This window comes from Lactuca saligna, chromosome 5 (assembly GCF_052625555.1).
Source record: "Lactuca saligna cultivar CGN05327 chromosome 5, ASM5262555v1, whole genome shotgun sequence".
NCBI lineage: Eukaryota > Viridiplantae > Streptophyta > Magnoliopsida > Asterales > Asteraceae > Lactuca > Lactuca saligna.
This window is the reverse complement of record NC_136421.1, coordinates 271,256,481-271,280,305: the sequence shown is the minus strand read 5'-3', so window position 1 is coordinate 271,280,305 and position 23,825 is coordinate 271,256,481. Positions and strand designations below refer to the sequence as shown.

The 23,825-nt window shown below is 35.5% G+C and overlaps 1 long non-coding RNA gene across 1 annotated transcript; it reads right to left on the bottom strand.

Moving 5' to 3' along the window:
* Nucleotides 1-20,209: 20,209 nt before the first annotated feature.
* LOC145047823 (uncharacterized) lies at nt 20,210-22,713 on the bottom strand. The gene is made up of 3 exons (XR_013682462.1): nt 22,145-22,713; nt 21,531-21,629; nt 20,210-20,545 (listed from the first exon to the last, which is right to left on the bottom strand). It is a non-coding gene; the product is annotated as an uncharacterized LOC145047823 (long non-coding RNA).
* Between the last annotated feature and the right edge of the window lie 1,112 nt (nt 22,714-23,825).

Here is a 23,825-nt window from a genome sequence, read left to right as displayed (position 1 = left end):
CCCCTATTCCAAAATCGAAGACTTACCCGACCAACCCTCAGAAACAAGCAGAGATCGACACCCCACTAGTCCAGAATCCCGTAGTAAGAAACTCCCATGGCAACCTAAAAAGTACAAGACCAGCTATAGCGTATGCAAACTTAACTTGGTGACAATAGTGTTCGCCTTAAGGTTAGAGACACTACTTTTGGGACGCCAAGCACATAATCCTCAATAAACATGTTTGTAGGAAAAAAACTTTGTAATACTGTACATGACCAGTTTTGAAAACCCCAAGGTGAGCTTCATACCCCACTATTTTTCATGTTTTCATACTCTTTTTTTTTGGGGGGGGGGGGGGGGGAATACAAGCCAAAGTTTCGGTTAACCATTGGATAATTGCATGGACCATTGTGTTGTATGTTTAACTTTTGGGTTTTTACTTCAACATGAAGTTTATCATATAGATCTTCATAAAAATCATGAGATACGTGTTTTTAACACATATATTGTTTGAAAACTGTAGATATGGGGCTATGCACTCCAAAAATAGCATAAACAAGTCTTGTGTGCAAACATGTATAACATAAACTTAATTTCCAGCCTTCCACAGAAAAGTCATATGTCATTCACGAACTGTTTTGACCACCTTGAATGTAATATTTTTCAAAACTATTTTACATGAAAAAATTTCAGGTTTATACCTTTCAAATGATTACCCTCACGCGTTCATAATATTTTTCTACAATTTTTGTCGATTTTTACCAAACTGTCTATCATTTCAGGAATAACCTCGGATCAGTCTATGAAGATGAACAATTTCACATTGGTTTGAGGATATTAAATATTATGAGAAAAATTGTGAATAAATATGACTCAATTTCCAAACTCCTAGAGTTTACGGATCCAAATTTCAACGTACGATGATTTTTCTATAATTTTAAAAAAACAGTGACAGAAAAGCCAAAAACCAGAAAATTGTTTTGAACATGCTAAAAGGGCTTATACTTGTGTTTAGATGTAAGTTTAAAGGTTGTAACCTTTTGAAAACACCCAGACATGATAACTTACATATGCTATATAATTGATTATATAAGTATTCTCAATTACACCAGATATACTCAAGTCGTTTTACAAGAAAGAGAAGCCATAGTTTATGTAAATCTTTTAAGGATATTGTGAGAATCTCCGTTAGTTGTACCTACCTAGCATACGTGGTGAGTCCTGTTAGTTATAACCAGGGTATCCTGGAGGGAGAACGAAATTTTATGTATAGATCTATATGGGATTTACATTCCACACCTGAGCTGTTCGCTACAGTTAGACTAGACCGGTTTAGGGTGACAAATATCTTCTCAGAAACCAACGTCTGAAGAGCGTCAAGACAGCTACTCCGTCATATTAGTATGGTTATAATGACTCACATAGGGATTAACAACACTATTTTGGTTTACGAGAAGCTTTACTTCGTTAGTTTTATTAAAAGAAATGAAACTATATACAAATGTCTGCGCACTATTCATTTTCATCATCGTCTTAGGGTTTAAGACTACAATTCGCTATTAAGAAAATATTGTATTTTCTGGATACATTCATTATTACTCTATAAGGAAAAGACACATAGAGAGTAACAACAGTATTTGGATTTACAAAGAATTTACACTCTACTAGTTTTTACAATATACCAAACTATGTTTCGTATACTTTGTAAACTGATTTCACCACTCGGGTCTTAGGGTTGTAAGACCACAACACCTTTATATACGGGAAATATAGGATTTCTTGGGGATACACTCTTTTCAAATATAAACAAATGATAATAAAGGACATGCATGCAATTATGCACGGTTTTAGAACGAGACTCACAAACTACTTTTTATAGAAAATATTGGATTTTCTAGAGTTTTTAAAACTTATTATAAGCAACGATATTACAAAGTTTTTCCTACAAACATACTTATGAACTCACCAACAATCTATGTTGATGCTTTTCAAAATGACTTGTATTCTCAGGGACTCACTGAACAAGTACTCGAGCCTTGGATCATGATTAATTTACTTCCTTTTTAGCAATCGTACTTTATGTTATTTTTGTGTAACTGTTAACCAAGTACAATTTGTAAAATAATGAATGTTGGTATATTGTAATGTATGATGTTCGGTTACTATGTTTCATTCATATTCAAGCGTTATGATACTACACAAATGACGTCGTCTGCCCCCGTACGTTTCTGCCATCCCGGTTCGGGGGTGTGACAGATTGGTATCAGAGCATTGTTTATAGTGAACTAGTATATCTAACCATACAAGATATATAACTATAAATACAATGAGACTAAAACACTTTGACTAAAAGTATACCTTAAGGATATAAGTATTTTCTAAAAGTATACATACTTGCTAAAACCGTATTATAATAAGAACAAAACAAAAATATTTAGTTGTTGAACATTACTGTCAAACATGGCCAGTTATGTAATCATATCTGGGATAAATGTAGCCTGACCAACTATATTTATTTAAGATACGACCAACATGTGTTTAGGAGTGAGGGTAGTGTTGCAACGAGTCTAAAACTTATCATCTTTGCATGCAAAGGAGCATTAGAACCAAACCTAAAGCTTAAAAATACTATGGGAGTATTTTATGATACCAAACAACAACAACAAGTCTAAAAACTTATCGATTTCGTACACCAGGAAACCCTAGGATCAAACATGTAATGCTATAGTAGTACTTTAGAATACCATATGACCTCCACACTTAAACCTTATACATTTGTCTCCTAACTCTATTCTCGCATAAGCAACATGGTTGAATCTCACCACGAAGACCCCTACTACCCTGCCGTAGTGGCCAATGAATAGATCGAGGAAGAACCAAGAGAGGCTCATGATGAAAACCTAGAAGTGGGTCCTGAGGAGTATCAGGAGATGGACTACGAGGTAGACGATTCCGATGAGGAGTCAGACGAGGAAGAAAGCGCCAGAGGGATCCTTAGCGAGCCTTACCCGTCGGGAGCAATACCAATCTAGCCCTTATCGGATTTGTATCATGTTTTATTACATGATATATTTATTGATTTACATATTGGTAGTTAGGATGGTGATATGCTAGTGAACTGGTAGGTCGGTATCCTGGTTTATAGGATTATGCTATGTTAGTGATCTGTTAGATCGGTATCCTGGTTATAGGATGGTTGCTATGTTAGTGATCAGTCAGATCAGTATCCTACTTATAGGATGGTCTCCATGTTAGTGATCTGTTAAACCCGTATGATTATCTGTACATGCTAGCTAGCGTATGATACTTATGTGCACATGTTAGTTGGATTGGGGAATTGGGTTGAGGCAGATCCTGCTTTGTGTTATAGGCCAAGATACCCAGGGCAAACCGGATAGACTACAGACCCAGGAGGGCATATAGTTAGGCCGAAGGCCCGGCGAGCTGTCCAGATAGGCTGAAGGCCTTGAGAGGCGGTCCAGACGTGCCAAAGGCTTGAGGAGCGGTCTAGATAGATTGATGGCCTGTGAGGTGGTCCAGTCAAACTGATAGCTCATTATGCATGTTGTTTACTTATATGTTATTGATATGTTTTATGATGTTGGTATTTTGGGGGTAACTCACTAAGACTTCGAGCTTAAATTTATTGATTATTGTTTCAAGTAATTCTGATGATCGCGGGAAGGCAAAGGCGTGATCGTACACCTCGTTATATTTTTATGATTTGATTCTGGGATACTCTAACACTAAACCATTTTGAAAACATGTTTTGTAATAATTATTGGTTTGGGGCTATTTTAAAAAGTTTAAATTTTGCATGATTTTTATGGGTGTTACATTTTATGTTGGTATTAGTGCTAGGAACTCTTGTGGAATTGATGGACAAGAAACTTTCAATATTTAGTGCTTAATGATTAAGTCCATGTTGTGTTTTGGCTTTATTGGACCTAAGGTTTGAGATCTTGATGTCTTGGAGGGTCTTAAAGGATAAAGTAAGAAAATTTATCCTTCTAGACCATAGGAAAGACCAGATATGAGCTTTAGAGCTCTTAGAATTGAAGAAAATGGCTTTACCCATTAAGTTGTTAGGAACCGAGTCGTTGTGGACTTAAGTAGCCAAGACATGGCGTCTGTGGAATTTTTGCTTGTGTTGTCATTTGCGGGCCACGACGTGGTCATGGATGGCCACAACGTCACATTCGGCTAAAGTCAATTTAGACCGTTGACTCTGACCGATGACTTCTGACTTGAGTTGACTTTTGGTCAAACTCCTAGTGTTGGAAAAAAGGCTAAGGGCTTAGCTTGTGTAAACATATATGTGGTGTATAGCATCTATAATTTCGACAGTGAGAGTAGTAGCATCTTATTATCATCTAAGAGGTGAGTCTCTTCACTATACTCATGGGTCGAAGGAACCAATGTCAACCCACTTGATTATGTTGTAGGAAGATAGTTGTAACACCGTAAATTTCAAGACAAATTTTTCATTTAAAATAATCATTTTACTCTTAGAAACACTTGTTTAAAATCTTATTCATAGTCGATTTACAAAACATAACTCCATTTTCACTTGCATAGAAAACCAAGATCCTCCAAAATATGACTCTTTCTCTGGTGTGTACAATCAAGCCGGTGCCGTCCCGTGATACTGAAAGAAACCTATAAAACATCAAACAAAACACTGTAAGCACGAAGCTTAGTGAGTTCCCCAAAATACCACACATAACACATATTAGCCACTCGAGGCTATAACTCTGTGGGTCCGTGCACCCAAACTCTGTGAACCCTCAGGTTCTAACTCTGGGAACCTTCCGGTTCCAACTCTATAAACATGCACAACATAAATCACATAGAAATAATGCAGTACAACACATCACGTACATATAGCATACAAATACTCTAATCACATAACTCTGGTTACCTACTCAAGGTAAAGTATAGTGAGAAGACTCACTTGGCAAGCAGAAAGCAGATATCCCCACACTTGAATCTCGAACTTGCCACCGCCTAACACGTAAGGCAAATACTCTCATGAATATAACTCTCGAGGCTAGAATAAATCCTCTCATAACACCCTCTTATGGGTAAAAGACTATTTTACCTCTCTCTTGGCCCAAAGGCCACATCGCTGTCCAAACCCTAAAACTCAACGGCCAACCCTTGGTCGAAATCAAAGTCCTCAGTCTAGGTCAACCCTTGACTGACTCTACTTGCCGAGTCAACCCTGTGACTCGTCGAGTTCCCATAATCAGAACTTCCCCATATCGCGACTCAACTCGTCGAGTCACCACGAGACTCGCCGAGTCCCACAACTCTGAGTCCACTCACACCCAACTCACCGAGTCATCCCTTGACTCACCGATTCTCGACTCAACCAGGAAATATTTGGGACTCTTCGTCAAGACTCGTCGAGTCCAAGAACAGACTCGCCGAGTCTACGGCTATCTTCAACCTACTCGCCGAGTTGTTCATACAACTCGCCGAGTTCCAGGCCATCTTCATCCAACTCGTCGAGTCCACCCATGTGACTCGCCGAGTACCGCCGGTCTGAATACATTCTGAAGCATTCCAGGCCATGCAACTGCTCCAAGACATAGATCTAGCCTCCTACCACTCATCCATCACGTAAAGTGGCAAACTTTACGTGAATCCAAAGAGATCTAAGCCGTTTGCACATTGGGGCTAGGGTTTGGGACATGCAAGCTTCACTAAACACTCCAACACAGGGACTTTCATGCTCTCTGATTCTTCTCCCTTCCAGATCTGAGGTAGCAACCTCAGATCTAACCTCTAGACTTCCCATTTCATCCATAGACAATTTCTCACAAACCCCAAAATGAAGAAACAACATAATCAACAGGTCAAAAACGAGATACTACCTCTAAGTGATGCCCCAACTGCAATGCAATTCGAATCCAAGCAAAGCCCCTTGCTCCAAGCCTTCAATCTTCCCAAAATTCCTTCAACCATTACTTCTCCAAGCTCCAATCCACTCAAAAATGGTGCTTCTCCGCGATTTAGGGTTTTCTGGGGCTCAAGGGGTGATAAAGAGGCTGGGAGGAAGACATAATGATCATTATATAAGGCTCAACCCCGAGAATTAGGGTTTTCTCCACTCAGCGCCTACTCGCCGAGTCCAATACACTGACTCGCCGAGTCGGCCACTTAACACGCGACCAAGTCGCGACTCTACTCGCCGAGTCCACACATGGACTCGCCGAGTTGCTCTTTCCCAATTTACTCTTTTAGCCCTTCAACTCTACTCTTGATATTTCGGGATGTTACAATTCTCCCCCACTTAAATTAGGCTTCGCCCTCGAAGCCTACAGTAACTCAACTCCAGAATTACTCCCACAACGTGCCACCTGGCCTTAATCGGACCAGATCTCATAAGGCATACCCATCGAAACTCGAGCACACTTTCCCTTTCCTTACGGTGTCCTGACCATTGTCTCGAACCGGGCACCGGATGCACCCTCTGATGACCACACACATCGATCCGAGAATTACCCATGAAGTATCACTGCCCCAAATCTCAACAATCACTCGACCCATAAGGGTTAGAAGACATGAACCATCGGATCCCCGATTCGAATCCCTCTCTATCCAATCCGTGACGACGGAAAGGCCCACTCTTAAATCCCAGAGCAACTCCCATGAGTCCTCTTCTTGCAATCACACACCCATGCCGCACCAACCTTCGCACTCTCGGGTTAGGAAAACCCGTCACAATGATGACGTCTCTAACATCCCCAGGAGAAACCACCACTACGCACACAGCCCTCGATCAGAATCAAGTTGGGAGTCCCAGACTCCATCCCTACATCCATCCTGAGACTCTTGGCTCTACACCCGCGGAATCCTTCCGCGTCCTCAGCAGACATCCCATCATGATGTCATTCCATACCACTGTCACAGACACAGTGTTCGACCACCATACTCCAAATCATCCATTCTCACTACAACTTTCACTTCCGCGAATCAACACTTTCCCCAGTAAATGAGGATCCAACACTTCCTCCCATACAACAGCACAAAGGGTGGCATACCAATGCACTAATGATGGCTGTCGAAATAGGATAACTCAACCAAGGATAAATACGTGCCGCAACACCCTCCGAAATCTAATACACATGCCCGAAGCATGTCTTTGAGCGTCTGAATCGTTCACTCCCTCTGAGGTGTCCTCCGACATCATCAGGATAAGCTCTAGCTCATCACATATCCCTCTTCGAGACTGAGCACCAGGTCAGCTTTTGACTCCACAGCTGAGCCTCCAAAGGTCACCCAAATCATGATCCAAATATCCCACTAACTTCCTCCCCGTGACCACTATCCCGGCCCCGTGACACGCAAGTCACGAAATTCTCTTTTCCTTATGCAAGAAAGTACAATCCAACCGAGGGTCGTCTCCACTCTGATCTCTGGTTTCTGCTGCGCATATCCCTTGCCATCTCACCACATTCCCCGACAGAGATGGGGACCCCAGTCTCGCCCCCGGTCCAACATCCAGGCTCCAAAAACTCAATACTAGGGCTACTCAAGCCCAAAACTCTTCCACATCATACACTGATCGGAGAACATTCCATCATCACACTCTCTTGCCATCTAGTGAGCACTACGACTCCCCGCGGTATCACAACACCCTCTGACTAGTGAGTACTACGGCTCCCCGCAGTATCACAACACCCTCTAACTAGTGAGTACTACGGCTCTCCGCAGTATCACAACACCCTCTAACTAGTGAGTACTACGGCTCTCCACAGTATCACAACACTCTCTGACTAGTGAGTACTACGGCTCTCCGCAGTATCACAACACCCTCTGACTAGTGAGTACTACGGCTCCCCGCAGTATCACAACACCCTCTGACTCCACTAGCTCGTGCTCCACAGACTATCATAGGCGGCTACCCATACTCGAAGGGCTATCACTAGTTCCATAGATACCTGATATACCACAAGTCGTCTCAACTCAAGATTCACGAATAACTTCGAAATAAAGATATCAATACCCGGATACCTAGGAACACCCCCACCGATCATCACAAGATCCTGCCACAACCACAGGTTTCCTGCCCCAAGCACCATATAGATGCAATAATACATTCCCTCTGAACCCCATAACTAGATCTTCATTTTTCCCAAGTTGCAACTTTGGTGTATTCAATTTCCCAACTGCAATACGAAGAAACGCTAACGCTACGAAATACGCTGATAATTCTCCGAAACCCTTTTTCCCGCCACTCAAAACCCAAACAAGGATACGCATACCGACCCGGGAGTTGGCTGCCCAATCATTCTTTATCTACTTGCCCCAACACTGACCAATACCAGATTCCTGACTAATAAACACCTGTCGTGGAGACATTCATCCTTCTCAAACAAGTACTTCCCGCATTAACTCGCTCCAACCCCTTTCCTCGATCACCGACATCTCTGGTCTCATGATTTCTTACCGCATATCTCTATACTTCACTTATAACTGCTCCTGACAAATCTCTGCTTTCTTACATACGGCACCCGGTTCTCCCCCACTTAGGGTTCAAACCGTCACCAAATAGCACACAACTATTCCATAACTATATTCTCCAGCAAAATCGCACCTGCCCCCGGAAAGTGCTACACAACGCCCGATAATCCCCCTTACGGAAATGAATCGACTTCATATACTCTGAACCTCTGATGAACTCCTCAAGAACTTCTCGTCACGTCTGCCTCTAGTCGTTCCAAATATCTTACCAATCTAGTACCAACAAATCAACTGCTCAATAACATCCCTGGCTCATAGACTGAACCATAAAATCACCGTACCCCTCACCTCAACTCATCAACCAACGCTCCAACACCGGGATCACCCCACGAACAAGGACCCACTCCCATATTCAACACCCCATGGATAGAAAACTCTCTGCACCGCTAAACTCGACTGAACTCCCCACTGATACCACTACCATACACCCGACTATACTCAATTAGGTATAGCGTGGCCCTCGACTATCTTAGTCCCAACTGACTATCTGCTCATGATAGATCACTGCCTCGCGGCACACATGTTACCTGATACTCTGGGGGGAAATCATCATCAATGACGACCTGCAGGGTTTACCCCTAAACCCAAAACCAAAACATCATGCTTCTCATATTCTCACACTTACATAATTAGTACCTCCCCGATCATAGGAGGTGACATCTCCTTTATCGACTGATCACTCAACTCAGATCGAAATTCACCCTTCCACTGACTCCTTACTAGAATACTCTGAGGGACTCTCGATCTCCCTCTCAAGGGACGCCTCTTCGAACTTACTCGTGACCGAATAACCGGAGAACCACAAACATCATTCACTACGAACCATGGTACTCCTTTCACGACATCTCTTCTCAATATGCCCCGATGTATGGTACCCTAACCATGACATCACTCCCCAATTCGCTCCGATGTATGGTACCCGGACCATAACATCACTCCTCAATCTGCTCTGATGTATGGTACCCGAACCATAACATCACTCCTCAATCTGCCCTGATGTATGGTACCCGAACCATAACATCACTCCTCGATCCGCCCTAATGTATGGTACCCGAACCATAACATCACTCCTCGATCCGCCCTAATGTATGGTACCCGAACCATAACATCACTCCTCGATCCACTCTGATGTATGGTACGCAAACCATGACATCGCTCCTCAATCTGCTCTGATGTATGCTACCTGAACCATAACATCACTCCTCAATCTGCCCTGATGTATGGTACCCGAACCATAACATCACTCCTTGATCCGCTCCGATGTATGGTACGCAAACCATAACATCGCTCCTCAATCTGCTCTGATGTATGGTACCCGAACCATAACATCACTCCTCAACCTACCCTGATGTATGGAACCCGAACCATAACATCACTCCTCGATCCGCTCCGATGTATGGTACTCAAACCATAACATCACTCCTTAATCTGCTCTTTAGAACCTTCAGAATACTCCCTGTATCAAGTATGGGTCCTTTGCTTTCAGTAGTACGGGCCCATACTACCTGCCACATCTACCCATACTTTCCACACGGACCATCCCAGAGCTTCTAAATAGCTGCTCGACCTGCTCTTTCACCAATCCCATCGCGCGTGCTCGCTCCCCAGTGAAATTCTCTATTCTACAAGCGCACTCATCTGGATAGGGTTATTCCCTAGGCTCCTCCGTCGTCCTCCCACTTCTTTGTTATCAGCTGCTGAAGAGCTCCTAATGATGCCAGCCATCTACCTCCTGAATATCGTCATATTCACTTGGTAGCTGACTCCCATCATCGAGAGTTCCACAAAGCACAAAGCAAGTAGCATTCAAGCATCGAAGGATACATAGGACTCCCTCTCTGTGATAACTCCACCTTCTCAGCTCATCCTCGAAAGTACCACCGAACTCTGTAACTCTACCCCTCATGGGTTCTAACTGGATACTCTCACTCATCACATACTTAAAACATAACACATATAACAATGAGTCCTAGGCTAAGCCATCACAAATCAGGCCACTCTAGTTCTAACATATGAAATACCTAGCCTGTCTCTAGCATGCAATAATATCTCATAAAGTGCATCATACATATCTCATAACACAAAAATAAGGGTATTTTGGGAAATCACCGTTCGGGCTCTAGCTGATGGTACACACTGCTCCTTCTTGCTTTCTCTTTGAAATCTTATTCACTTTTAGAAAATTATTTCTTTAAAAACTTTTCGTACTTCCTCAGTTTGAGTCCAGATTTACCCGAAGGCGCATCCGAATCCCTCAAACCAAGGCTCTGATACCAACTTGTAACACCGTAAATTTCAAGACAAAATTTTCATTTAAAATAATCATTTTACTCTTAGAAACACTTGTTTAAAATCTTATTCATAGTCGATTTACAAAACATAACTCCATTTTCACTTGCATAGAAAACCAAGATCCTCCAAAATATGACTCTTTCTCTGGTGTGTACAATCAAGCCGGTGCCGTCCCGTGATACTGAAAGAAACCTGTAAAACATCAAACAAAACACTGTAAGCACGAAGCTTAGTGAGTTCCCCAAAATACCACACATAACACATATTAGCCACTCGAGGCTATAACTCTGTGGGTCCGTGCACCCAAACTCTGTGAACCCTCAGGTTCTAACTCTGGGAACCTTCCGGTTCCAACTCTATAAACATGCACAACATAAATCACATAGAAATAATGCAGTACAACACATCACGTACATATAGCATACAAATACTCTAATCACATAACTCTGGTTACCTACTCAAGGTAAAGTATAGTGAGAAGAATCACCTGGCAAGCAGAAAGCAGATATCCCCACACTTGAATCTCGAACTTGCCACCGCCTAACACGTAAGGCAAATACTCTCATGAATATAACTCTCGAGGCTAGAATAAATCCTCTCATAACACCCTCTTATGGGTAAAAGACTATTTTACCTCTCTCTTGGCCCAAAGGCCACATCGCTGTCCAAACCCTAAAACTCAACGGCCAACCCTTGGTCGAAATCAAAGTCCTCAGTCTAGGTCAACCCTTGACTGACTCTACTCGCCGAGTCAACCCTGTGACTCGTCGAGTTCCCATAATCAGAACTTCCCCATATCGCGACTCAACTCGTCGAGTCACCACGAGACTCGCCGAGTCCCACAACTCTGAGTCCACTCACACCCAACTCACCGAGTCATCCCTTGACTCACCGATTCTCGACTCAACCAGGAAATATTTGGGACTCTTCGTCAAGACTCGTCGAGTCCAAGAACAGACTCGCCGAGTCTACGGCTATCTTCAACCTACTCGCCGAGTTGTTCATACAACTCGCCGAGTTCCAGGCCATCTTCATCCAACTCGTAGAGTCCACCCATGTGACTCGCCGAGTACCGCCGTTATGAATACATTCCGAAGCATTCCAGGCTATGCAACTGCTCCAAGACATAGATCTAGCCTCCTACCACTCATCCATCACGTAAAGTGGCAAACTTTACGTGAATCCAAAGAGATCTAAGCCGTTTGCACATTGGGGCTAGGGTTTGAGACATGCAAGCTTCACTAAACACTCCAACACAGGGACTTTCATGCTCTCTGATTCTTCTCCCTTCCAGATCTGAGGTAGCAACCTCAGATCTAACCTCTAGACTTCCCATTTCATCCATAGAAAATTTCTCACAAACCCCAAAATGAAGAAACAACATAATCAACAGGTCAAAAACGAGATACTACCTCTAAGTGATGCCCCAACTGCAATGCAATTCGAATCCAAGCAAAGCCCCTTGCTCCAAGCCTTCAATCTTCCCAAAATTCCTTCAACCATTACTTCTCCAAGCTCCAATCCACTCAAAAATGGTGCTTCTCCGCGATTTAGGGTTTTCTGGGGCTCAAGGGGTGATAAAGAGGCTGGGAGGAAGACATAATGATCATTATATAAGGCTCAACCCCGAGAATTAGGGTTTTCTCCACTCAGCGCCTACTCGCCGAGTCCAATACACTGACTCGCCGAGTCGGCCACTTAACACGTGACCAAGTCGCGACTCTACTCGCCGAGTCCACACATGGACTCGCCGAGTCGCTCTTTCCCAATTTACTCTTTTAGCCCTTCAACTCTACTCTTGATATTTCGGGATGTTACAATAGTGGTCTTTGTGATACTTGTTGATATGTATGTATGTGTTTGCTGTCTTTGTGACTCTTGTTGATATAACGATATGATGATTGTATATAGGGTGAAATAGACCTGTTCGGTTGAAAAATACCGATGGAATTGAAATAGACACGGGGTGAAATAGACCCATACGGTTGGAAAATACCGATTGAGTTGAAATAGACTCATATAGCTATGAGCTGATGTATGTATGGTATGTAGTATTTTGGGGAAATCACTATGCTTTTTGTTTACGGTTTCATGTTTATGGTTTCAGTTACTTTCAGTTTCAAGGGAAAGAGCTCGACACGATTACACCACATCCAACAGTGTTTCACATTATTTGATTTGTTTTGTACTCTAATGACTATGTGACATATTCTTATACTCTGATGGGATTTCAAATTGAATGAATGTTTGTTTTTGATTGATTTAAAAAAAATCACTTAGTATTTTTTGAATGTTACTATATATATATATATATATATATATATATATATATATATATATATATATATATATATATATATATATATATATATATATATTGTATTATATTTTTTTTTTTCGTATTTTTAATACTTTCATATATATATTTTTTTTCGTATTTTTAACTTTTTCTTGACCGTTAAAAAAAATATAAAATGTGTTAATATATTAGGGTATATTACAATTATGGTGATTTATATTTTTTGTAATTTTTTTATTTTTATTCAAGTAAATAAAAAAGTTATATTTATATTTATAATTTCGGTTAAATTAAGTTTCTTTTGATTTTTTTGTTCTTTAGTGCTATTATATTTCTGTTACGAAAAAAAGAAAAAAAAAACAACTTGTTTATTGAAAATTAATGTTTTAGTGTGTAATATAACTTGCAAATTAAATCATATTTGTATATACGATATCAATAGTTTAAATTCAAGATAATATTTTTTAATTTAATAACAAACTAAAAGAAAGAACAAAATAAATAATAATAGTCGGTCTCTATAAAAAAATTTGTTATAATATTTTAAATAGAATTCAATTTCATTTACTTGAATCAAAATAAATAAAAATAAACTATAAATAACTAAAATAATATAAAATAAAAAATAAAAGGTAAAAAAATTCAAATTGTTAAACAATAAAGTTAAAACACTAAAATAAATAAAGTGTGTGTGTGTATATATATACACATGAAAATAAAAGGGTATTTATTAAAATAAACAAAAAATAAAGTTAAAAAATCATGAAGTCGTAATTTTTGCAAACTACATGAACCAAATTTGAACTTTAAACATATTTTAGGATTGATTTTGCAAAAACTAAAAAAATAGAGTTAACCATATAAACCGTTAAGTGGGTTAGAGTAATAATTTTGAGAGAAAATTATGACCATAACAATAATTTTTATAAGGTTTTTTAAATTACGCATTAAAAACATAAGACTTTTATGATATTAGTCGTAAAACGAAATATATATTTATAATAAAATTTACAATACCTAAAATTTGATCCAAATAATCCAACTAATTATTAAATTACTTGGTTGAAAATATATTTTAATTTAAGCTCTTGTATAATTTTTTCTAGTTGGTTTATCTATTATTACCTCAAATATCACTCTCATAATACTTTTCTACTTGATTTTTTATTTATGTATTTAAATTTGATAGAAAATTTGTTTATAGTTTATGAAATCTGTTAATATTTTTATGGTTTGTAAAATCTTTAATCTTATGTTGGTAAAATTGAAAGTTAGATTTTATTTTTTCATAAAAGTTTTCATATTAAAATAGTAGAAGAAATTTCCGATTCCCCATAGGTGATCCCAGTCTCCGTTGGGGGTGGCGAATGAGATTTATTTATATTCTTTGTTGGGATTGTGGATGAGAATGGAGATTGAATGAGGATTCGGAGGATAAGGATTGGGGTCTCCACTATTCCCCGGTCTCATTTCCATCATTAATCATGAGGAATTAATAGAGTGTCTACTCGCTAAAACAAAGCAAAATACACTTGTGTTTTCACGAAAATATATGGTAAACCTTCCCTGATTTTTTTTTCTTTAAACATAAATAACTTTAAGAAAAATAACTTTGTTATCTTATGAAATAGACTATCCTGAAAATTATTTAATATAAAGAACATTAACTATATAAAATAAAGAAACAAAACGTATTTATTTTGATTTAAAACATTATTTAGTTATATAATAATTATACTCTTATTGACTTGTTAAGATTATCAACTAGCGAAAGTACATCCTCATTTTCTTTATTTTGCCCCTTTTTAATAAATATTCAAGTGGGATGTACGGTCACTTATTCACTTTCGATGACCAAATACTAAAACAAATTTGGGTTTTGAAACAACCCATATGGGTTAAATTGAAATAAAATGTATAACGGTTTTTAAGATTTTATTAACTATTTTCATCTCATGAAAGTCCCACATTTACCGTACTTTTAAAACAAACAAGTTGCAAAAAAACACTCAAACCCGATTCTCAAATCAAGCCAGACTTGTTTCTCTTTCCCTTTCTTTTAACGGATGCTTAGTGGTTATTGGTTAAAGTTAAATTTATCAAGTCTACCCAAATATTAAATGGAACATCACCCAAATATTAAGTTATAATGTTTAAAGGATTCCCATTTGCTCTCGAAGTTAAAATGTTTAAATGGAACATATTAGAACAGTTAGCTAAAAGTCTACCCAAATATTAAGAGGTTTTAAGTTCTCTTATGTTTTGTAACATATGAACCATCACTTGTACCACATAATGAGATTTCAAGGCCCAACATGTCATGTAGGTGTTTTAGCATAACAAAACAATTTATTTATTTATTTATTTTTTTGTTAGAGGATATACATAAGACCGACCTTTACTGTATGAAACTTTAGCATATGAACCTTTAGGGTATTCAACATGATCTGAACAAGTCTAAAATATTTAAAAGGCCAAAAAAAAAAAGATGTTTACTAGGATATACCAAAATACCTATATAGGAAAGTTAACTTAAAATCCAAAGGAGTAAATTAGGTATTAGGATTTACAGAAGATAAAAGACCCAAAAAAGAAAAAAAGAACTAAATTGAGAGAGAGAGAGAGAGAGAGAGAGAAGGACTAAAGGAGTAGTCAAATTTTATAGAAGTCTAGAGAAATTAGGAACTGATATCAAGTTTTTACTCGCACCTACATGCTTAGTCTTTCACGATGACATATATCTTCGCCAATTCAATATTTTACATTAACCGCCTCCCTTAAGTTGTGTCATGACTGTCCTGGTCAGGTTTCTTCTTTTATTCTTCAGTTCTTCGTTTATGATTTTTAATTGTCGACCTTACATTCTCATAATAACTATCAATTTTATATAATCCTACCCCCCCCCTCCCCCTCCACACACACACACATACACCAATATATATATATATATATATATATATATATATATATATATATATATATATATATATATATATATATATATATATATATATATATATAGACACACACACACTAGCCGTTTACCCGTGCTAATCAACAGGTGCGATTAGTTTTTTTCGACAATTAATTTCCTTCAGAAACATGTTATATTTTAATGAACACATGAAATATTCATATTGATACTAGTCAGTTTTGCAGTTTCTAGTGTGCAAAAGTTATACTTATTTATAAAGTTATTCATATCAAATAATTTTTATTTAAGTAATAATATATATATATATATATATATATATATATATATATATATATATATATATATATATATATATTATATATTTCATTTTGGTACTTACATCAAAACAACCATCAATAAAAGATTCATGCTAACAAATACAAAACCGATAAGAATTGAAATTGAAAAGTTTGGATTAAATATAAAATATATATTAATACATGACTCATCGTACATTATTAACTCGAAAACCACATTTAATTTTATGCACACACAAGCCAAGTATATATATCATTAAGTGAAATGATTCACATAGACGTTTATATTATAATAAGATGGTTCATTATTCATATAAAATTGAATTGTTTTATTGGACAATTTGTATTGAACTCTATGCATTGTTCCATATATTTGGATTTTTGGACATGCCTTGTTATTTTATGTTAAAGACTAAAGATACATTGTTATTTTTACTTAAAAAAGCAAATGAATTCGTTGTGGTTTTGGTTTTAAAAGAAAATATGTTATTTTGAAATAAAAATAAAATTACTTTGTTATTTTGAATTAAAACAAAAATGCACTTATGTTTTTGGTTTGAAATATCCAACAGATGAAATCTCATTGCATTACTTTCTTCTCATTCAATCCAACAAGGAAGATGCAATTTTTTATAATTAAACATATTCCTGATAGTCAAATATATATTTTTAACATGGTGGATAGCAAGCAAGTACCATCCATACATGTCTTATCAACCAAAAATTATTTTGTCATGTCTTATCAACCAAAAATTATTCATTACTTCTATTACTTCTATTAATATTGCAAGTATCATTTATTCCAATAATACAAATCATTTTTTAATATAATAAATTATTGAAGAATAAAAAAAATTATTGAATTACAAAACAACCTTATAAAAGAACAAAATTATCAATTTATTCTTGAACAAATTACAAACTTGGTCACTATTTTTAACTAGTTTTAGTTTTATGTCCGAAAATGAATAGTTCTACAAATTCGGTCATTTGTCATTATTTTTTAACATTTTGGATCCACATAAAATTAACATTTTACATATTTATTAAAAATGACAATTTTGCCATTGTCTTCCTGGAATCCATAACTTGCTCTTCAATAAGCCTCAATACCAAATCAAACCCCCCAAAAATAATATTAATATAAAAAATCAAATGAAAAATAAATTTTACATACCTAAAACAAAATCAAAACCTTTATTTGGTAACTTGAGTTTTATATTAATATTCAATGCTAAATAATGTAAGTGAAAAGTTATATAATCATTTTATGTTTCTGTTGGAAGATATTCCTTTGGATCGGTCTACTTCTTTTGATAGATAGCAATAGAAAGTCGTTCTAATTCTATCTCCATGATACCATTTCCTTTTTAAAAACCTCTATTAAGGATTTGGTCAAGTCCCCAACAATTTTTTAATCTACCATAATAAATGAAAATTTTATTGCCACTTATCATTCTCTTATTTAATTGGTCGCATATCATTTTGTTATAATTTTGAAATATATTTATTTTCTCGTTGTCAATTACTTAACTAGGTGTGAGCCCCGTGTATTACACGGATTGATTTAAAAAAATATTAAACATTAAAGCGTAAACAAAAAATAATTTTTAATGTAAAACTTTAAAATAAAAAAGAAAGAAACATATTTATTGCAATTTAATATCATATATATGATATTTAATATTTAAATATATAAGTATATGATTTTAATTTTAAAATTGAAACAAACCAAAAATTGACAAGTGGATAATATTTATTTCAAAAATACCACAAAATGACAAGTATCAAAACTCATGAAAGATTGACATATTGCAAAAAAATCCTTCATTTATTAAGGAGGATTATTCATTTTCACTATATCATTAATTTAGTTTCTATAAATTAAACCTACTATAATGACTATTAATTTGAAATTTGAAATTTGAAATTTTAATTTTAAATAAAGTTACACTTTAAACCTTTGTATTTAATATTTTATTATAATAACTCGTTTAGTATTCGGGTCTAACAATTAAACACATAATTTTAATTATTTTATTTTTTGTATGTTTTTTTTTCATAATTTTCATTTTTTTTCATATTTCAAATTTAAATAAACTTCTCATTTAATCGCTTCTATTTAAAATTATGTTTTAATTAACCCGTATAATATACGGGTTTGACAACTAGTGTATTATTCTACAATTCAAATTGCAATGCTCATATGAGAAAAAAAATCAAAAAATATAATGTAATAGAAATCAAAGATGTTATATCAGACAAATACATATACACACAAATGATGCTATATTAGACAAACACAAACGTAGGCACGCTTAAGTTCATTTGTTTTTCTTTATTTTTTTAAATTATTTATTTGTTTTTCTATTATTATTGTTATTATTATTATTATTATTATAGGCAAATCAAAACCAACCCACAATCAATAATACATACACATACATCACGCACAACAGAGTCTTATGAACAGGACACACACATACACACTCACACACACATAATAACCTTAAGAATAAAATAAATTGTTTTTAAGCTCTCATTTTAGATTTTATCATCTGGTCTAGATTTGATATAATTAAAATGTATATATTAATTAAATATTAGATGGAAGTTCGTTATGTTCTTAAAATTTTATTAATAAAAAAGAAATGATGAAAATTTAAAAATAAAAGATGAACTTGGGAACATAGGAAGAAGCTGAATATGATGTTTTAATGTCATTTGAACCAACAACCAAAGACGCAGTAAAGAATCTCTTCAAGCACTACCAATGCAACATTCCTTTTAATAAACTTAATTAGCCATGTAATTATGCCTACAAGAACTAAAATTAGGATTTTAAATATGCGCCATTGTATCTTACCGGTTGGTAGTAATAGTTTAATAGTATAAGCTTTGATTTCTGACAAATTAGAGATTTTAGAAAGCCCAAGGTTTCATTGTTCATGATGGAAGGAAAGCAAGAGAGAGGCAACCAATTTAAGTTACGATGTTCCAGGGAGAGGAGCAAAGGATAGTGAAGAATAACCAATTTGGTTGTTGGTAGATGTTGGGAAAACATGTAAGGATACATATGGAGAGTTAGTTGTTCAGATGATAGAAATAACACATGCACACACACAAAGATTCCATTCAAGCAAAAGAAAAGTAGGTCAAGAAGACAATTTCTTTTTAAATGGCAAAAAAATTCATTTTTTCACTTTTTCTGTAAAAATAAAAAACAAAAGTCAAACTGCAATGCTATTAATAGGAAAACAAAAAAGAACAACAAACCAAAAACATGATCAGCTCCGGTACATCAAAATAATTGTTTGAGACAATAAACTTACTCTTTTAGAGGTACCAAGGATTTTCCCTTCGATCTTGTTTTCATCTTGAAGAAATCCAGAAACCCAAAACCATGGTGAAGAAATCAAAAAACCTAAAACTATGGTCAAACATGTAACAATATGTAAACATTTTAAATTATGAAACGAAAATTTTACAACTTTTATGATTATGAAAATGTATTTATAAACAACGAAAACCACAACATGTCCCAACAATAAATATGTACAAATACTTATAAGTATCGTTAAAGGCTATGATTTGGAAATCAATGTAACTTGAGTTGAGCGTTGTTGTAAGCATCATCATCATCATCTTTAGAAAATAGAGAGATCATTTTCATTCCATTCTCTTACTTACATGATTACATCATAACAAAAACAAAATTAGGAATATAAAAAATAGGGTAACCGTGAGAATGCATGCTATCATTGAAAGAGTGGGATGATCCATCCTTGTCTCATTATCCCTTTTAAAGGACCAAATGATGACTTTTTATTCTCAGAATTGATTGTTAAGAAAAATGAATCTTATAACCTATGATATTCAAAATTATCCTCATTATTAACAATTAAAGGACATTGTTGGTATAGATGGGCATCATGTTATAGCTTGCCAGCCATTGCATGTTAGCACCAGCTCATTGAGCTAAAAATGTAAAAATCAACCAAAAAAAAGTATGAAAATGTCGATTTTGACAAAAAAGAGGGTATACTGGGTTGAAAAAATGGACATTTGTAACAAAAATCTGTCATACCATCAACACTAATCTAAATAGCCAGACATCTATTACATTATTCATACATTCCAAGGGCATTATCTTTGTAATCAACTACTACAACTATTTCATTGTCTTCTTCCTTCACCGCCTCTGGTTGTCTGTAAAAAAGTAATCATAAATTCTATGTCGATATTAGAACAAATTTAATGAATAAATTACTTTCTAACTTGTATACAACACAAATTTAATATAAATAACATAATAAGTATATCAACTCTTGAAAGAAAAAGTTTACTAGGTAATGGTGGAGATGGTATTTCATATTATATAGTATATACCATTAATTATTCATCTATTTCCAAATTAAATTTAAAACTATTCCTTTAATATTGTAAAGTAATTATGATGATACTCAACTAAAACATAAATACAAAATATTTAGCTAATAGTTATTTCTACAAAGCTTACCACTTTTGACAGAAACTGAAATAGACCTAACATTGTTTACCTTGACAGAAGCTAAAATACAGAGTATGTTCCCACTTGTTGAGAGCTTAAACATGTACTTTTCAATTGTTTATCTTAGTACACATGATCACAAAGAATATACTAAACTACGGAAGGTCGATTATTTGAAAAGATAAATCTTAAACTTGTAAATGTAAATGATAAAAAGATATAAAACAAACCCTTTAATATGTCAAATGTACTCTTATTGAGTTTTGAAACAGGAATTAAATCATCCCAAACTATAAAAGACATATTATTGAGTTTTGAAACATGAATTAAGTCAAATACACTCTTGATTTTTTTACCTATGTGTGTAATCATCTAGTATACATAGAAAAAATACTCAACAAAATGTTGATTACCATTGACCATAAAACAAAACATGTGGAAATGAAAACAAAAACGAAAAGATTAATGTGACAATTGACACTCATGTCTGAAAACTTACATGTGAATTTAAAAAATTATCTTTTTGCACTTTAAATGTAAATGTGAAATGTTAGCAAATAGGAAAATTGTTCTTCATTAGCACCCACTTTCTCCTGTTTGACATTCATCTTTTTCAGTTTATATTAATATTAAAATTTATCTCCATTTTCAAGAAATATTTATGTAAAAATAAGTTGAACTAACCATTAAGGAACCACCAAGGTCATAACCATCAGTTCTTGTTGAATCGCAAAACATGATTAGCATATAGTAGAGCTAGGAAATCCCTTTAAATACCATTGCCTATAAAAAACAAAGTTTAGCACACACAAATGTAGAATTAGTGGTGAGTTTATTAAACTTAGTGTGTGGGTTAGATCTAGATAAGCCAATTTCATACCCATAAACTTGGTGATCTAAGGCCCTAAACAACATAAATAAGTAAAAATGTTTTTTCTTTCGGGACCTGTAATCATACACACATAGTTCAAGAAAAGGAGAAGGTTTCTTCTAGAGAGAGATGGAAAGAGATAGATACAGAGAGAGAGAGAGAGATGGTTGTACAACTCTGTTTTTTTTTTTCTCTTAAACCTCTTAACAGAGAAAGGAAAGTTGAATCAAACCCTAGTTTTCTAGAAAAAGGGCTTTATGTCGGATTTCTTAAACCTGATTCAACTTTAGATGATGTACAACAATTTATACGTGAGTGGTCCATCAAATTCAAGGGTTTATATGTCGGGGTCCATATGTGTTGGTGACTAGAATAAAAGAAGATAATAGAAAGAAAGAAGGTGATCTACATATTATCTGAATCTTACCTGAGGGCAAAGACCGGAAAGATTTTGGTAACCACAGTACTGACTCCAAAATCCATTTAAAACATAAATAAGAAATATATGAAATCGATAAAATTGATGATGGTGGTGTAGACACCGGTTTGTGGTGGTGGAGGTCACCGGTTAGGGAAAAAAGAGGTGATTGTCTAATTGTTAACTAATGATGGAGATGAAGGGGGATAACAACATTCGTTTTGGAGAGCAATGACAGAGTGGTCATCATTTAAGATGAATGGGAGTAGGGTGATGACTTTTGATGGTCTCTGATTAAGAGGAAGAAGGAGGAGACGTTGATGGTGGAATGTCTAGGAGATCGCGATGTAATAGTGGTCTTGGTGATGGCGTTGTAATAGTGGTGCGACGGTGGTGTTGTGATGCGGAGATGACAACTACGGTAAGCGGTGTGAGGAGTGTTATCTGGTGTGAGATGGCGGTATAGAGAAGAGTGGATGTTGGGGAGGGTTATATAAATGACCAGAAAGATTAAGTGTAGGTAGAAGAAATGGCGACATAGATGGGGAGTTGTTGGAAGGGATAGGGAATCAGGACGAAGTCAAGAGCATCGAGGTTTAACCATACGTTGACCAGTTGAGATTAAGTATTTTGTTAATGCATAAACTGACTGTAAATATTACAATGAGGATTGTACCTCTTAAAATTCAACAAAAACATGTTAAATGCTTTTATATATATATATATATATATATATATATATATATATATATATATATATATATATATGGACGAAGCTGATGCAATGGGTTAATACAAAAAATTAAAAAATTATTTGCATTATCTATTAAACACATAACATTTATAAAATACATAGAAAAGAGAAAGATACCAATGAAAGGAGGAGGATGGGTGGAACAGATCTGATATGGTTCGTCTAAAACTTGATCTCTTTGAATCTTGCTCTGTTATCGATCTCTTTTTTCAATTGGTATTCTCTAAGCTTTTTGATCGCTATGGTTCGTCTAAAACTTGCTGGATACTCCAAATAATGAATGAGAGTCGAATATATAATGTTTTCCAAAATTTAAGCCACAACGTCGTAGAAAAGTTAAGGCCACGTCGTGGTATCGATTCCTTTGCGTTACCTCCAAGAGTTTTGACTTGTACTTCATTCGTTAAGTATATCTACTCAAGACTCTTCACTATGACGTGGCAATAATGTGACCACGTCATGGTTCTTCAAAATTCTCCATAATTCGATCATTGTTGACTCATTTCAACAATCCTGCTTCCAACACTGCATTTTCGCTCCTTTTATCTTGAACATGTTTGCGTTGCTACAAAACAAAATACATACATAATAAATATCAATGAATAACTAAAATGCAGGTAAAAACACTAAGATATCGCATAAAAATGCATGAGTAAATATGATGTTATCAATCATATATAAATAAATAAAAATCTTAAGATTTTTTTTATTAATTTCAATGATATATATATATATATATATATATATATGTGTGTGTGTGTGTAAGAGAGAGAGAGAGAGAGAGAGAGAGAGAGAGAGAGTATATTTGTGATTTTTTAAACCAAATGAACCATTTATATAGAGGAAATCTCAACAAAAAATTTAATATGTATGTCCAATTTATGAAAAAGTGTTAAATTTTATTTTGTTTACAAAAAAAGGCTTGATTACCAGATA